This window comes from Sciurus carolinensis, chromosome 1, assembly GCF_902686445.1.
Source record: "Sciurus carolinensis chromosome 1, mSciCar1.2, whole genome shotgun sequence".
In the NCBI taxonomy this organism is placed as follows: domain Eukaryota; kingdom Metazoa; phylum Chordata; class Mammalia; order Rodentia; family Sciuridae; genus Sciurus; species Sciurus carolinensis.
This window is the reverse complement of record NC_062213.1, coordinates 153,713,855-153,732,449: the sequence shown is the minus strand read 5'-3', so window position 1 is coordinate 153,732,449 and position 18,595 is coordinate 153,713,855. Positions and strand designations below refer to the sequence as shown.

The following is an 18,595-nucleotide window of genomic DNA, read 5'->3' as shown; positions in this document are numbered from 1 at the left end:
CCAATTAAATTAAATTAAGCTTCAATTAATTAAAATAACAATAGCCAAGCGTTTATGGAGTGTCTAGTCTACTCGGTGTCAGGCACCGCTGTAAGCACTTTATTAACTTACACTCACTATAACCACAGGAGGAAAACACTGTGATCTCTTTTCCAGGAAAGACACTGAGGCATCGAAAGGTTAAGTAACTTGTTCAAGGTCACACAAGCAGCAAGTGGCAGAGCTGAAATTTAAATCCTGCCTGTCAAGTTTCTACTACGTGAGCCCCCTTTTAAATACTGACAACGAACATTTTCAAAAACATTTCATTGTTAGAAAACATTACAGAAACATCAAGTTAAAAAAATTATATATATAATATATATATATAAAAGTGTGTGTGTGTGTGTGTGTGTGCGCGCGCGCGTGCACGCGCATGCACAAGCCCTTGCGCTTAGTATCAAACAGCTTCCAGATTTTGTCCCTAGCACCCTTCTAGACTGCTGGTCCTGAATCCTTCCTGAGTAGAAATTATGGAGAATGCCAACCCTTCAATTCTGTCACTTTTCCAATTATTTTGCCTAAAACTTCCTCAGCATTGTTTCCTGGGGATGTTAAAAAAAAAAAACAAAAAACCTTCCTTCAGTGTAACCATCAGCTGAAGGCATATTATGATCAGCAAAATTCTTTCTACCTACAACTCTGTATTTAGCAAGGGCAGGTTTCAAATAATAAAAAGACAACTGAGCTGGGGACAGATCATGCCAGTCTTTTCAGCTATTATGAGGCAGTTTAAAAACGAATATGCATGAGTGGCTGCTGGGCTCCTTATAAACATGGTACCTGCTAGGGAATAGTCCCACTTTCTCTTTGCTACATTTGGTATCCTCGGGTCCATGTTGGCTCCACTGAGCCTCAGGTTCAATAACACTTCATGCGCTTTTATGTTTTATGTTTATCCAGACAATCTTATGTGAACAATAAAAGAAAACAAGTCTTTTAAAGGTGCTAGAAAAATAACGCTAAGTTTTGTGTATTTTTTAAGTCTGAGGAGGATGGATGGGGTAGTCAAATGGGCACAGATCTGAATTCTGGTTCTGCTTCCCATGAGTTGTGCAGCATTGAGGAAGTTACTAAATCACTCAGAAGTTGCAATTTTCTCTTTTGAAGATGAATTAACTTCCTTGGTTTTGGTGGATTATAATACATGGTCCAGTAGGCACAAAAAAATAAGTTACTTCCCTCTCCTTCCTATAAATGAAGTTGTAAAAGGTTAGTTTTGAAACCAAGTTGCACCCCTGAGATTCCATTTTTCATTTTTATTTGGTTGGTGACCAGAAATGTTCCTAAGGAACTATCAGGTGCTTCTGGAAAGTGTTACCATACCAAAGTTTCTAGCTCTCAAGGGGGAATGGGAAAAAATACGTGGATCAGAAATTCAATACAAACAAAACCTTTCTTTAAAATAACAACTGTATTTATATCTAGCAAAACAAAGCCACAAATTGTTTTTGTGAGTGCAAATGTTGCAAGTTGCCCTCCCTCACAATTTTTCCTTTACTAAATCTCAGATAAAAAAAACAAAACATACTGCTGGACATCAAAGAAAATTAATGTTGACCTTGAAAACCATTTCTAGTCAAACCCTAGAGATCTACATAGACCCCTCGAAAACAATAATCTGCTCCCAGGCTCCATAGCAGAACATGGCTATGAGTATGTCTTATGTCCTGCAATCCCCAAATTCTGATTTTTCAAAAAAACAGTACATCTAGCAAGACTGCCTCGGAAAAAGGCCTCAGCCAAGACCACTTTGTAACTGTGTCCCTTGTCCCCAGAGGTGCTGTGCTATTATACTGCAGGTTACTAGGTCAAGAAGGGAAAGGAGATGGTCCTTCTCTCAGGACAGCCTTTTTGTTTTTACCTGGCAGGACACAATCATTGGCTTGTAAATAAGAAGAGTGTATGTTTCCAGGAAGCAGCTCTCTGGGCTGACAAGAATTCGTGATTACAGGTTCCTCCCAGACCCCATAAATGGATGAAGAAAACTGAGCCAGAACTGTGAGACTTCTCAGCAACCCAGGCCTAACTTCCCTCCCATGTGTTATCCACAGGAATAGCCAGATTATAACCTCAGTAGCAAGCCCACCTCCAAGGCTCCCCGTCTGACCTGCTGGCATCACTGGAGCTTGAAAGCAATCTGCTGCCCTGGGTCCACACAGGAGAGGCTGGCTCCATAGGCCAGGTGCCCAGTGGTGTAGCAGTGCAGCATTTCAAAATAAATCCCTGGCTGATGCTAGAATGCAGACAAGTTTGAGAAGCACTGTCCTGGTCACTTCTGACTTCTTGAGGTTACAGAAGCACTACATCCTGCTCCCTCAGAGAATCCTGTTACTTTTCTTCTAATGACAGAAGAAGAAAAGTACATGTACAAAGTCAAAACTGTTAACTTTTGTTCAAGTCAGGAAAGCTCAAGGTCAGAGTCCTTCATGTGAATTCATCCCTTTGCCCACCTACATAACAAAGATTACACCTTACACCTGATTTGAGTGTTTAGTGCACAGAACGTGCCCCTGAACAGGGTAAAGGAGACTGGTTCCAAAGGAAAGGAAGTGTACCATGTTGCTGCTGGCAGTGGTGGGGGCAGGGACAATCTGCAAAGCAGATCCACTGCCCTGGAGATATCCTTATCCATCAGCTTCCCAACTCCCAGACTTCCTTGGCTCCTCCCCCTCGACTGGCACTGCCCTCTGGGATTAGTTACAAATTACTCACTCTTGGTGGCAGATCCTCCCCCATGCCTTTCACTCTGCAGTGGCCTCCAGCTTCCAGGCCCTGCCCCACCTCCACAACCAGGTTTCCAGGTGGGCCCTCAGGCTCATGTGACCCATGAACACCTGTGGGACAGCAGGGAGTGAGAGGGTGGGGAAAGAGGGTGCCCTCCCCTGGCCTGGCTCCTGCCCACTCAGCGCCCCCAGGGCAGCAGGCAGGTAATAAGAGGTTGAGTCCAGCAGCACCCCACAGTTTCCCAGTCACAGGTAGACTCCCTGAGGCTGTAGAAACCAGGAAAATAAGGGGGCTGGGGTTCTAGTCCCACCACTGCCATCTACTGGCTCTGTAACCTTGGGCAAGCAACAGGAGTTATCTAGAATTAGCTGTTTCCATCTGTAAGGTGGAAATTAAGGTTTGGCCAAACTCCTCACAAAGCTTTCTGAAAAGTACTAAGTTCTCAAAGTTAGATCATTTTAATTCAATACATACTCTCTAGACACTTGCTGAGTCTTCTATGAGCTGGACACTGCCCATCACTGGCAATATAAAGACAAAAAATGCCATTGAATCCAATGGGGAAAACCCATTCTAGAAGGAAGACAAATATATAGTAGATAAAACTACATACTCCATTGTAATAAGAGTATGCTGGTTGAATAGCTTGCTGCAGGAATCCCAGACAAGGGAAATTTTAAATATGTCCAGAGAAGGGGATAAAGGAGAGAGCACAGTCATGGCAGGTAACATTATGGGTTTTTTATGTAGGAAGTCTTCTAAGCACACCATGTATACAATCTCCATTGAATCTCAAGACATTCTGGGGAGGTAGGCAGGTGCTGCTATTCCAGTTTTTCAGATGAGGAATGCCATGTTCAGAGAGGCAATCACTCTAAGTCACATGACTAGTGAGCGGCAGAGTTTGGCTTTGGCTATGGACTGGGCTTGACTCCAAGACTTTGACTTAATCTTTAGACACATGCCTTTCCCTCAATGGTGAAACCATTCCTGATTGCCTCTCCCGGCCAAGGCAAAGTCAGGCTCCACACTCCTCTGTTCACACGGCCCTTTAACACTCCTATCATACAGCCAATATTTGCCACATGTCTGTGTCCCCACATTAGCTCGGTGGTCCTTAGGACAGGAACAGAAGGCAGAAAGCACTCAGTAAATGCTAGTGTTTAATCAATGTCTTCCTAATGGACAAAAGAATGAAGTTATGATAGATATCAGGGGATAGGCAGAAATTCAAAGGGTAGTCTGAGAGAACTTTCTCAAAAGTAAAGGCAGTACCTTACTCAACTGTATGTCTGAGTCTTATGCTTACAGGTACATAATAAATATATAATAAACTTAAGGCAAAGGAATAGTGTGAGTCACAGAGATAGTATGTAGGGGTAGAGAAGCGCTCCTCAAAGTAATCATGGGAAAAGACCTGCCTTTTAATTTCCAACTTATCATGGAAGAATAGTTTTGTAAAATGCAATAAAAATGAACCTCCAGCCAGGCACAGTGGCACACACCTGTAATCCCACAACCTAGGAGACTGAGGTAGAAAGGTCTCAAATTGGAGAGGCCCTTGGTGAGATGCTGTCTCAAAGTAAAAAAATAAAATGGGCTGGGGATATGGATCAGTGATAAAGTGCCCCTGGATTTAATCCCAGTAACAAAAAAAGAAAAGATGAGCTTAAGTGTGCCATAAAGAACAGTGAGGGTTTCTGTATGCTGCGTGCTGCTCTGAGTGCCTCCACCTATTAACCCTCTCAATTTTACAACCTACCTGTGCAGTAGGTGCCACTATCACACTCATTTTAGAGATGGTAAAACATACACAGAGCAGATAAAAATATTTCCAAGGTTCCAGGTTGGTAAACAGTGTGGCCAGGCTGAACCTAGGCAGCAAGAACTCTTTACTACCAGCTTGGCATGCCCTATGGTACCTGTTGACAGCTTTCATCCAGGAAGTGACCTGTTCAGATCTATTTTAGGGAAGTCAGCCAGGCAGCAGTGTGGAGGGTTGAAGTCAGTGAGGAAACCAGGACAGCAAGGAGGGTGGCACAGAGAGTTACTGGTTAGGAAGGGCTGCCAAGGGTTTGATGGGGTAAATGAGTTGAGCTGAAGGAGGTTAAGAAGAGGAGGAAGGAGATTCACATGACTCAGAGAGTTCAGAGTCTGGAAACCTGGGAGGAGGGAAAGGTCCTGAACTGAGAACAGGAAGAAAAGCAAACATGTTTTGAAGGAAGATGAGATTAGTTTTCAACAATGTCTACTGAATTTGAAGAGCCTAAGATAGTTGATCTAGGATCTACAGTTGCCTTGAGAAAATTTTAGATTGTGATTCTGGAGTGGTTTATTGAGCTCAAGTAGCTCACCCGCCTTTTTTTTTTTTTAACCCCAGTTCTGCCAGACCACTTTGTTCCTCTTCTCCTTTTCTCCTTTGTCTTGATTACACCTAAAATTAGTTTAAAAAGCAGGAGTTCAATCCTAAACCTTCTCCCCTTTGAAAATAACACAGAATGCACACCCAGGACATTATATATTTCCAGCCTGCTACAACTTATTTGCAAACATAAACACATTTCTCTGCAAAGTTTTGATTGCATTTTCACTAAATCCCATCTTTTAGAATGGCCTAGATGATGTAGCCCCTGCCTCCTTCTACCACAGGGGCCTTATTTTTGTGCTCAGACATGCCAAGCTCATTCCTATCTTGGGCAGCCTCCTCAAGTCTGTGCTCAAATGTCACCTCTGCACACTGGTCTTTCCCAGGGTTTTGGCTCAGGCAGTGGTCTGTCCCCAGGGGGACATATCTCCTCTCAAACTCCCATATTCAGTGCCTTCCCAGGACGTACCCTTACCTGAATCGGTCTTGTTAATTTGGTTTCTCTCTAGGATGGAGTATCTTATTCAAAGATATATCCCCACAAGTAGGCAACCTTCATTTGTTGAATGAAAAAAGTTCATTTTGGTGCTTATTAAAAACTGAAAGAAAAAAAAAAAAAAAACAGCCGAAGCGACAGGGCCTTTGTCCACAATGAACTAAATGTCTAAGCAAAGAAACATGCAAGCACAGGAGAGAATCACAGCCTTCCGTGACTCCCTTCTGTCCCCTCTCCTTCCAGCAGGCCATCCCCTCCAGCTCCCCTGGTGGACACCTTTCCTGTTGCACTTTTCATATGGTATTAGCAGGAAGGAGGTGAGGGGACAGACAACATGGCACCACGAAAAGAGCGCCGGCTTCAGAGTTCAACATAATCAGATTCAAAGCAGGATGACACCTCCATTTATTACTGTGCACAGTAGCCTACCTCTCTGAACCTGCTTCCTTTCCTGTAAACAGAGCTAGACTCCCTACTCAGGGCTACAACAAGGAGTGAGAAAGAGCATGTAGAGATGCTACCACATGCCAGTGCAGAGCTGGCACTCAAGGAGTACCCGTCACCATCCTAACATCAAATTTACTGCCAGCACACAATTCTCTCTCAATTAGGGTTTGACAAATGCATAACTATAGAATAGTTTCAGTTGAGATTAAAGGTGATGCGTGGTATGTGACCTTGCTGATCATAATGTCAATTATAATTACAATAATAGTTAACCCCTGAGCACTTATTAACATGCCAAGAGCTTTATATATATCAGTAGCTCTTTTATTCCTAAAATAAAGACAGTACTTAATCAAAACTAAGAAGTATAGTTTGCTCACGTTTTACCACCCCTGATATTGGGATAACTTTACATAGAAGGCAGAATGCCCACCTCTCAAAAGATGTCCAAATCCTAATTCTTAGAATCTGTGAATATGGTATGTTAAGGGGCAAAATAAATTTTGTGTTATGTAATTAAGGTTATAGACCTTATACAGGAGGAGTAACTTATTGAGAAACATTAATCCAATCAACATGATCAAATGAGCCCTCATAAGCAGAGAATTTTCTCTGGCTGGGGGCAGAGACATACATCAGAAGGGACATCAAAGAGATTTAAGGCATGAGAAGAATCTGCCATACTATTGCTGGCTCTGAGAGTCCAGAGGCAAGGACTGGAGAGAGAGGTCTCTAAGAGATGAAGGTGCCCCCCAGCTGAGACCCCAAAGAAAGTAAAGCTCTGCAAAACAACTGCAGAGAATTAAAGTCTTCCAACAACCTACGAAAGCCTAGAAATGGACAACCCCCCAGGCTTCCAATAAGGGCCCAGCTGGCAGACACTTTAAGTTCAGCCTTGTAAAACCCGGAGGAGACAAACCAGGCAAGTCCACCCTGCATTTTAATCTGACAAACTGTGAGATAATACATTTGGACTTTCTTAAGCTGCTAACTTTGTGATAATTTGTTATAGCAGTCACAGAAAATGAATACACTCCTGTCACTGATGTTTGTTATATTTTAATTGGCAGCAGGTTTCCCTTTGTGACACAGAGTATAATGGCATATCTCATAATTGATGACATCTTAGATATATTGAAATACAGTGTTATTATTTCTGCTTCTCAAATGGTCAGATCTAAGTGGTCAGGTGATGCCCAGGTAATTCAGACTATACATTCAAGTTCTAAACCACCATAAATGCTTCCAGAGAGCTCCCAAGGGTAGTGTATCCTGCCAGAAGGCCAAGGAAAGGGTAACACAATCTTCCCAGGTCAGTGTCTGACACAGGGTCACAAATGCAACTGACAACAAAAATCCAGCTGGGTCCAGAAGGTACTTCAATAGCATCTGAGCCACCATGGATCTGGCTCCCAAATGTGCTGGTATCCTTCTATGTGCTGGGGATAGAATGCCAGACCAAGACCTTGTCCTTATGGGCTGACTCTACCGTGGGGAAGATCAACACCATAGTAACAGATCAAGATAAATGCTAGAAGAAAAACAAAACATTGGAAGAGCTTTATACCAAACTTTACAGAAGAACCCACATATTCAGGAGCTTAAAAGACATAGAGCTCTGAGATGGAAGATCCTTTTTCTGTGGGACATTTCAAGGGCCATCACTGCTAGTGGTGTAAATCTGAGTTTGGGGTTGTGGGTTTGTTAGTTTGCTTTTGGTTTCTACTTTTTTGGATGTAGACGTAGGCCAACTTTAAATACTACTGCCCCTTAGGAATTTCTAAAAACAAAAAGACTACAGATATCTTTTCACCAAATCACAATGTCCCTCTTTTTCAATGGAACTCCCACCTTCAAAAAATGAAAATTAATTTTATATTGAAATGACACCCCAAGAGCTAACTAAAGAGCAGCTCAAAAAGCAAGATACAATTTCAAACCTACTCCCTTCCTGGAATCCTGAGTTCTGGCCTGTCTTCTTACACTATACTTTTACTTTCATCTTTCCTTTCACCTTGGAAATAAAATGTCTCTCTGAAAGTGAAATCAAAGGAAAATCAGAAGCCTGATTCAGGGAGTAAACAAAAAAAAATTTGGCATGTATAAACCTTCTGGAGATACACAGAAATGGAAAATTCTAGATTTCTTAAAAGATTTTGTGGGAAATGTCATTGGAATTTACATATTCTCAATCTCTCTTTTGCTCTTGTTTTTTACGAGGGGAAGAAATTCTAGACCAGAAGATCATCTTCATTATGATTTTGGAGAAGCCCCAGTTTAATAATACCATTTGCTGAAAACTATTCATAATTCAGACATTAGCAACTGGCATAAAACCCTACTTTCCACTTCTCTTGATTCTGCAGTGACTATTTGGCAGCCCACTCTACTCTTAGGCCCAAATGAGGCATCACATTCTTAAGTCTGTATTTAAGAGATTCTGACAGGGATGTATGCAAATGGAAAGATCAATCAAGACCCATAAGGTAAACCTACTATCCCAGACAATGATCAAGAAAAGATGTACAAATGGCCCTGAACCTCTACCTTAATTGCAATAAGAAAACATTTAAATACTCTGAAGTGCCATTTTCTACCAACCAGATTAGCAAAACCAAAAAGAGTTGACACTTTTCTTGCTAGTGGGACTGTGGGAACCAGCCATCCAATATAGTGCCATGAGAGGGCACAGTGATCAGGCCCTTCCAGAGGTGGGTTATAGTGCACAGTGATTCAGCAGTCCCATTTCTGGAAATCAGTCCTTAGAGACACCTGCACAAGAGCAAGAAGTCTTATCCTTCACAGCACTGTTTGTAATAGCAAAAGACTGGATATGACTGAAGGGTCCCACATAGGGGACTTGGTCCATGATACACTGCACCATGAAAACAATTTTACTGTTAAAAAAGGGAGATCTCTATGTGCTGAGAGAAATCTCCAGGACCTACTGTTGATTTAAAAAAAAGCAAGGCATAGAACAAACAGATAAATATTACCATCTTTCATGAAAGAATGGGAAGTAATGTAAAACATGTGCTTATGGACTTGCTTTTACCTGTTGCTAGTTGTAGACAACATAGACAAGGTGTGGAGGGGGTTGGGGTGGGAGCAAGATTTTTCAGTGTTTTCCTTTTTATATATGGTGGTGAGATTTGGGGGAGGAACCAAATAAATATGTTGCTTATATTTTAAAATGAGGTTTTATAGCTCTTTCCAGGAGAGTGGTTTTATAGCTCTTTCCAGGAGAGTGAAGAAGAGGCTCTGGAATTCTGCTCAAGAGGAAGACCTGGGTGTAGGCAGGAAAGTTCTCACATGGAAGTCACTGAGCAGAAAAAGTCCAGAGTTCAGGAGGTGAGAGCACAGTGAGCATGGACAGGGTGACTTCTGCCCTATTGGGTGTGAGTGGCCTGGAGCCCCTGATATTTATTACTCCCAGAAGGAAGTCTGAGAATGGCAGGTGAACTGAAGGCAAAGGAGAAACACTCCAGGCAGCATGCCAGTAGCATTTATGTGCTCTCAGGATGTAGACAGTAATGGCTGAGGCATGCTGCTCATCAAACACGAACCTCAAAAAAGAGGGTGAAGCATGAACTGAATCCTCAATTCTGGAGATATTCCTGAAAAGTTGAAAACTGCTGGAATTTTGTAAAATCGAATCATACTGAAAATGCAATAGGAGAGTTTGCTATTTAATGAAATTCCATAGGGAATCATCTTCTGTCTCTGCTTTGGGAATCTGAGTTTGCTTGAAGAAGGGTACATTTAAACAGATTAAATGTGAAAGTGTTCACGTTTCTAATCCTGCTGGCTGTTTTCACAAGGTGTAGTCTCTCCATAAAACAGCAGAAGGCCGAGGTACAAAGTACAGGACAGCACCTTTATCCTCAGCACCACTGCCTTAGCAGTCACACCCACCCAACAGGGCTCATCCCACCTGCTGTGCAAATGCCTCCCAGGAAGAGAAGCCAGGAAGAGGAAGCTGATTCTGACAGTAGGCTTGTTAAAGGACCAGCCTGAAAGAGAAAGCAAGTATGCAGTGCCAGTTGGCACTAATGGGGGCACAAATGAATTTTCTTTTTTAGTCTCTGGTGGCTCTGGCATCAAGGCTCCGCACTTTTTACCTACACTAGAAAAATCGTTTTTCAAAATGTGACATTCCAAAGGCACTTGCAGTCATTGTCACTTGTCCCAAGGAGGAGGGCCCATAGTTGGTCAGTAAATAACATGAATTCCTCTTCATATCCTCAGGAGTTACTACTATTTCTTCCCCTGTATCAGAGAGACTATGTCAGAGCTGCAGGGTACCTTGGCATGAATCAGATGACACTGAGCATGTTTCTGTTCAATTAATAGTAAACAGTGTCAACAACTCCCCAAGTACTTGTCTTTACCTGCCCTTTAAGGAATGAAGAATTGAAGAGAAAGAAGTCCATCAGAGGACAGTCAGTGACTTAAACCTACATGAAGTCCTGTGGTCTAATGTGCACACATGTCTAATAATTCAAAAGGTTTCATTAGTCTAGATATAGCTCAGACTCCTAGTCTATTGATTTTGACACCTTTTCAGTTTGCCTGAGATTTTGGTTGAATCAACCTGGGTGATGGTTTTATCTCCTTAAGATCTTGGTAAGCCTCAATAAACTCCAAACACAGTTTGGACTTTGGTTCCTTTTTCCATCCTCAGATTTAGCTCATGTTGGGATTTCATGGGTTTCAGTTTGAATCTTCATTTGAGAAGAAGCTTCACAGTTCTCCTCTGGAATAATTCTTCCTCAAGAAGCAGACAAAATCTGAGGTCACCATAAGCTTGGGATCAGAGTCAAAATGTCCCAGTGGGGGCTAAGGGTTTAGTGTCCAGTGATTAGTGATATCTTGGCTGGCAGCATCTGCAGCTAAATAAAAGCCTGATTATTCTGCACCAGTGAAGATAAGATGCCACCCCCAACAGGCTCACATGGGTTTGCACACAGCCATTTTGAATGAAGGCAATTCTGTATACATAGAACGCAAGCGAAGACATGGCAACCAATTCAGACACACTCCAGTGAGCATCTGTGACCACGCCAACTCAAGTGCAACCAAGGCTTATGCTTCTCTCCTCCATCAACCAAAGGGAATCCTGTGTCAATTACATGACCATGCTTGCAAAAGGAAAGGTAGGGTATTTCTTTAAGGAAGCACACAGAATATAAGAGCTTCTGAGCCCCCAGCTCCCATCACCTATTTACAATTAATCAATGTGAAAAGTACAAAAGATTCTCAGCAACTGATTCACTCAGACCTAAAAAAAAAAATTCTTTTAGCTACTAATCCTCCAGCAGAGCTGAAATATCACAAGTCTAAATAGTTTGCATCACTCTGGTTTTTATTATAAAGTAATCTTCTGAAATGCAGACCCATTAAAAGAAGACAAAAACCCTCCTTGTCCCAGGATGGCAACCAGACACTCACAGCTAAGCACTTTTACGATACCCAATAAAACCTGACATGATAAACCAAACATTTAAGTGACACTAGAAATGATTTTCAAGAGAGACTTGGCAGTAAATGGGAGTAATCCAGTTACAAGTTACCTTCAGTCAAATCACCTGCACTCTTCTCTGGCTCCAAGCTACCTGCTTAAGACTGAACTGTCCTTCCTAAGAGAGAAGGAGAGAGAGAGAGAGCTCAGGACCTATTGTCAGAAGCTGGTTCTAGAGCAGGACTTAGGAGGCCAGTTCCCTCAGGACCTGTCAAACCTCCTCTGGGCATGCAGGGATGGGAAAGGCAGACTTCAGAGGTCACCAAAGCACTGGGTCTCTGCATTTACTTCAGGCCTGCTGAATCTCACAGTCATTTTGGAGACACTGACCACGAGATGGCTAAAGAGGGGTGAAGTTGATGGGAGGCCCTGATTATTCTCTTGATGGCTCCTTTTTCTCTTAGAAGGAGCCCTCTCATGTTTCTCTTGATCTCATTTATAGCTCCTTGACGGAACTGCCTTCATAAAGCCCTCTTCACTCCCAGATCTAGCTGGATACATGTCTACTGTGGCTCTTGGCAGAGCCCTTAGTTCAGGCGATGTGGAGGCAGAATGACTCCGGGGCAAATTCTGTCCCTGCCCCTTGAGCAAGGTTAGGAATTTGATCTGGGTCTTTCTGAGATACTGCAGGAAGGACTGTGTTGTGATTACTCTTTTTCTATGAAACTTTCCTGTTATAACCAAGAGCATGGATGTCTTCCTAAGTACTGTAGTCCAGGTGTCTGATAGATTGAAGGTGCTGTACAAATGCTGCTTAGCATTTGGATCTGGGAATAGTCATCTTCCATAAATCAAGGTAAGTGAACATGGCCTGCATGCAGATTTTTATTACCCATTGGTGGACTTTTCAAACATCTCTTATGAAGACAAACCCGTAAGCTTCTGAAAGGACCTCCCTTATTCTGCTACATAATTCTCATTGCAAAGGTTTTGACATTAAACTTGAAAATTTTAAAGTGTCATGAAATTTGTTTTTTTCTAAAACAGTACCAAAACCCTGCTATATGTAGTTAATAAGACTGAGTTTGTTTTGAGTAACTATTATATAAATGAACTATCGTTATACGTACATGTGGATTAGGGGAAAACAGGAGAAATTGGGGTGGATGTAATCCCATTACCCATTTGTATTTTCCTCTAGGCTTTTAAAAATGCAGTTGAAAATTTTTAAGTTGGCTGTAATAATGCACTAAAACTTGTACACTGCCTTCCCCCATTTAATCTATAACAGACTTCATGCATTACTGATTTTAAAAGTTTCTGAAAAAAAGGAGAATGGAATTGAGATCTAGAAGAATTATTTGAATAATTAAGATTGTAATCCATTTCATATTTAAAAGACAATGATATTGCCTAATTACTATATGTTCTCTTTTTAAGTTATTATTTGGCAGGACTTTTTAAATTTCCAAGACTTAGAAATATTTTGGAAAATGTTACCATTTCAGATAGCTGTTTTTCTGTTATAAAAATAAGCATGCTCATTATATAATAACATTCCAAAAAACAATTTAATGTTAATATTCATTGAACAGTGACTAAGTGCCCTGCACTGTCCTAAATGTTCTATATAGATTGACTTATTTAATTCCTCACAACAACTCAATGAAGCACAGAGGGATTAAGTAACTTGTCCATTGTATGCACATCTACAGGTATGAGCCAGGAATCTGTCATTATATTATGATGTTCAAGGAGTGCAAGCAATCAATAATTTATTCAATCAAGTCATCCACTGCTTCAGAGCATACTGTCACAGGCAAGAAACAGGTCATATTAACACTGTACCCTTTACAGTCATATGAAATTATTACAAACCACCATCTCTGTGTCCCTGTGGAACAATTAGTAAAATTAGAAGTCATCTGTGGCATGAGCTAAGATTCCAATCAGTCCAATTCTGTGCGCTTGATGTGCATTAAGAACACATACACACACACACACACACACACACACACACACACAGAAGCTTAAAGGGTTTGTTTTAAAGATGGAAGCATTTTTAAAATTTTGCAAATTTTAGCAAATGATCCAATGATGCAATGAGTAGAGTCCCTGAATTAACTGAACATCCATTCTCACAAAAGTTTAAAAATAAAACAAATGCTCACAATCAGTCCTAACACTTCTAGTGGCTTATCTGTTGGCCTTGCACATTAGTACACGCAAAAGCAAATAACCGGATACCTTTAGATCACATTTTTTCACACTTAAATTAAAAATCATACTTGCTTAAAGACAAATACTTCTGTTCCTGGTTTAATTTCCTGCCAAAGGCTAATAAACACAAATATTTGAAATAAACAGTCCTTTTAAATTTGAAAGATAATTAATGAAATGTTTCTGACTGGCCCTAAAAATACCATGCAACCGTAACTGCAGCTCTAAAAGCATATTAAAATTATTAATCATTCAATAATAATTATTCATACTGCTGTGGTAGAAACATGACAAACATATACACATACTTGAACACAAACACAACAGGTACCTTCTTTAGAATTTAAAATTGCTCTATCTAGTATTTCTGGAAGATTCAGGCTGCCATCTTATAATTTATCCATCAGCTTGCTGATGAAGCTAGATTAGTAAGACATCTAAAATTTTGAACATTTACTGTAGGTTAGGTACAAAGTGTTTTCTGAAAATAGGTTCATACACTTATTAAAATTCTAGAGATAGAGGCCATTATTATCCCTATTTTACAAATTAGACTAAAAAATGTTAAATAACTAATATTCTTATCCAAGTCTGTCTGACATCAAAGCCCACACCCCAAACCTCTGTTGAACTGCTTATCTTCAAAATTAGGAATCAGAAAAATTTATATGGCTTCCACAACTTACCTTTGTAGGTTCGGCTTAAGCTGAAATAAAACAAAAGACAAAGAAACAAATCCACCTAATAAAAATCTAACACAGCAAATGACATAATTCTAAACCTGATTTTTTTTTATTACTGCTAGACATGAAAGGTATTTAATATAAAAAATCTAAATTGGTATTAGCTAACTATTTCCTCAAAAATTTTAACCATGAAGGCCTTTGCTCTCACAAATTGACAAATACCTATGTTCTCTAACAAGTGACAACACAAACCCAAGACCACAAATCTAACTGTTGGAGAGCTAGTCTTTCAAATAAGATTGGGACTTTCTACACAGAATTTTTTTATATACATTTTTTAGTCTCTTGTGAAACACAGATTCACATTTTTATATATTTCTATACAAATCTAAGTGACATGCATCATGCCAGAGCCCCTTACCTAGTAAATTACTTGAGCTAAACAGAAATGCGTTGTTTATAAGGCCTAAAGACACACTAGACTGTTCTGTATTTTTTCTGGACTTAAACCAGAGCTTTATGGTGCTGGTTAACTGTTAAGGAAGGTGAAGGGACAGAACATTTGATCCAAAAGTCCTCTTGTCATTAAGTCTCTACAATGTTTGATTACCTTTAGAAATTGTGTGTGTGAACCACAAGTTTGTTTATTGGAAAAGGGTCTTGCTAATATACATAGTCTGGCTTAAAAAAAAAAAAAAAAAAAAAAAAAAAAAAAACCTAGCTCCTTACTTGAAAGTGATTGTTTTGGCAATAGTAAAATTCAATCCCGTCATCCTAGCGCTGCCTGCCTTCCTGGTTCTGCTGGGGGAGGGCCGGGATCCTGTGATAATTTACATCGAGAACCGAGAAGCAGCAGCAATGGTGCAACGTGGTGACTAGCACTTTAAAAACAAGGCCAAACTCTGCTTTTAACATAGAGAACACACAGACACAGACCCTGCCTCTGACAACATCCAAAAGATTCATTATAGACAATCTATTCAGGCGAAGCTACAACCGCCCCAGGAAATATAAACAGTGTCCGCAAAGACAGCAGTGGGGAGAGGAAATAACTGATGGAAAGGAAGCTAATCATGTGGAGTTTGTTCAACTCCACAAGGTCTAATAAATTCCCGTTTGTTTCCACTCGGTGCAGCCATTTAACGTGCGCTGGCACGTGGGCGCAGGGGACCTGCCTTCTAACTCCGGGGTTTGGCCATTCCTTCTCGGTCCCCTTGTTTGTATACAGCCACGCCCGCACAGGATGACCACACGATGACAGGCCTCTTCAGATCCCTCACTCAGATTTCCAGTTGTCCAAAGTTTCACTCCACCGCGTGAGTTCAACGAGAATCACCCTTCCCTTTCGGAACTTATGAATGGTTTAAGTGAAGTTTACGAATACACAAGGCAAGGGACAACTAAGTGTCCGGAGACGCTAGTGACAGCGTTTCAAAATTAGTTTTGATGATGTGCCTAATTAAAATGAAAAGAAGTCACCCTGATCTACGAAGTAAGTGTCCGTGCAATACTTAAAAAAAAAAAAAAAAAAATCACTCAAGACTCCAGCCTGAACTTTGACCTCCCCCTTACCACCTACGAATACAGTCTGTAAAAGGGCAGCCTCGGGGTCACTGCTCCGGGTCCCCTGCGGGGCGTGTCACCTGGGTTCTCTTCTCCGGTGACCCGCTATTTACCCGCTAGACCCCCAAACGCTTAGCGGGTGCCGAGGCTGCACTCCAGCCAGACTGTCGCAGGAAAGGAAGGAAGAAAGTAGGGAAGAGGGGCGTGGCGTGTCCGTGGCCCCCAGACTCCAGCCCCCTGCACAGCCCGGCCCCACCACCAGCACGGCGGGGACAGTGGGGGCCTCCGCGACCCGCACGGGGCGCGCGATGGGGGCCAGGAAGGAAGCGAGACAGAGGGGGGACCTTTCCTCCCTCTCCCCCAAGCCCGCGGGCCGCGGCCCCAGCCCCTGAGACCCCTGTTCCCCGCGCGCTCCGGCCGCCGCCCGTCGAGGGCGCGCGCCGCCTGGCTTTGGGTCTCGGTGTCCCTTGCCCTCCCTCCTCCACCCCCTTCTCTGGCGCCCAGTGCCCCGACCCAGTCCCCGCCCTCCGGGACACTCTTCCCTCCTTCCTTCCTTCCTTCCTTCCTCCGTTCCCTCCCTCCATCTCGCTTCCCAGCACCCGAACTCACGGGCCGCTGCCCCGCGCTGCGCCCCTGACCCCGCGGGGACCGACTGGGCACCCGCGCCCGCCGCCCAGTGCTCACTCGCCTGCCGGTGCGCTGGCCCCGCCGCCGCCGCCGCCGCCGGGGACTCGGTCTCTAAGGGCTCCTGGAGACGGCTGCGACCTCTCCTCCTCCCGCTCCTCTGGGCGCCGGCTCCGCCTCGCTCGGGGTGGGCGGGGCGGACGGCCCGACGGGCGGGGCGGCGGCCGGGACTCCTTCCCCCGCTCCCCGCCCTCCCTCCGCCCGGACGCCCGCGCAGTGCTGCGCTTGGGCCGCCCTGCGCGCGTCGGGTCCGGCCGGCTGAGGGGAGACGCCGCGAGCGGGCGAAGCTCGCCAGTGCCGGCGCCCCTGGCCATCCCCACTTACCCGAATTTCCCCCGAGGACCTGAGTTAGATTCCGGGGCCCTCACTTCGCCACCGGCCCAACGCTGGCCGCTCTGACTCCTTGCAAGTTTCCTTCGCGTGCGAACGCCTCTCCAGCCCTTATGCCAGCGGTCCCCTGGGCTGCGAAGATGAGCGCTGCCAAACCCCTACACAAAAGTTAGGCTCTGCTCCAGAAATTTCTGAGGAAAGCAGCCACAGTAACATTTAAAGGGCCCCGGGGCCACGGAGAGATTTTGTTTCCCAGAAGCGGAGGTATGACCAGATTGTTAAATTTGAAGTTCATCCACCCATCATGAGGTTTCCCTCCACCTCCCCGAAACCGCATGAAATTTGTGTTTCCGAATGCCCAGAATTTGGCAGAGTTCTGCGTAATGAATTAATTGGATTTGGTTGGCCTTTTCTGGATGGATTCGGGGTTGGGTAGATTGAAGAGCCACTTTGGCTTCCACAGACTTCATAGTATTCTTACCGCTTTTCAAAAATAGTATTGAGCACCTGCTTCATTCCCAGTATGGTGCTGAAGGTGATGGGGAGATAACAATCTGACAGAAGGCTTACTTTCAAAAAAACTTGGAGCCCCCAAGCAAGTGGAGCATGTAATTATGCATGTAATTCCAATTCGGGAGGCTGAGGTAGGAGGATTGCCGGCTCTAGACCCAGCCTCAAAATAAAAGTACTGAAGATGTAGCTCAGTGGTAGAGCACTCTTGGGTTCAGTCTCCAGTATTTACAAATAAAATTAAGTTTCTGAATCCTGACAGAATAAAGAAGGTGGATGTACAGAAATTTACAACATTACTACTCAGTAGACTTCTAGAGTATTCCTAGGTATCTGCTTTCTTGTTTGACAGGGTGGATAAAAGAGAAGGTGAGGTCAAAATGGGTCACTTAGAACCAGTGTGGGCAGAGTCCATTCTTGGAGTGATGCATTGGTGAAGGATGTAAGTGTTCAGTTTCACCAGCCGATGAGAAGTGGGCCCCAGGGAAGGTAGGCTCCAAGAACTGCTCTAGTGACTTTCTCTTCACTCCTGCTTTCCTCTTGACCACTACTCAAGTATCAGTTTTTGTGAAATCATTTGGGTAGGGTACAGAAGGGACAACCATACATTTCCTCTCCCTGCTGTAGCTGATGCCTTCTTCCAGTAGTGTGGTCTTAGCAACCTGTGAATGGCATGGTTGTTCAGGTGGAAGTCGTAGCCTGCCAGAGAAGCCCTTTATTTCCTGCTCTGTACATTAGGAAACACTTGACTGATTCAGATACTGGCAATTTGAAGGATACATCCTAAACAGAATGTCCTGACAACAGAATTGACTCCTATGGCCCTACCACAAATTTCCCTTTCCGGGGCACTATAGAGTTTATTAAGTGCTTTCATGTACCTAATTTTATTCTTCTTTCGTTATTCTCTTTAAAAATCTGGAAGGTGAGGTGCCAGAGCTAAGTGGCTTATTGAAGATTTTCTAGTTCAGTGCTATTCAAAGTATGCTCATAGACTAGCAAGAGTCTATAAACTGTTACTCATTTGTCATGGAAAGGGAGCAGAAATTGAAGCTGAACATGTAGAC

The 18,595-nt window shown here is 43.0% G+C and overlaps 1 protein-coding gene across 5 annotated transcripts in view; it reads right to left on the bottom strand.

The window, feature by feature from the left end:
- Positions 1–17,037, bottom strand: part of Gng12 (G protein subunit gamma 12) — a 123,013-nt gene extending 105,976 nt beyond the window's left edge. The window contains exon 1 of one of the 5 annotated variants that reach the window (XM_047565534.1): positions 17,013–17,037. The gene's annotated coding sequence lies outside the window, so the exon portion shown is untranslated. Of the gene's footprint in view, positions 1–11,647; positions 11,673–16,613; positions 16,657–16,688; positions 16,787–17,012 lie in introns of those variants that run through there. The other 4 variants (XM_047565519.1, XM_047565520.1, XM_047565527.1 and 1 more) reach the window with 4 other exon arrangements.
- Positions 17,038–18,595: the final 1,558 nt, after the last annotated feature.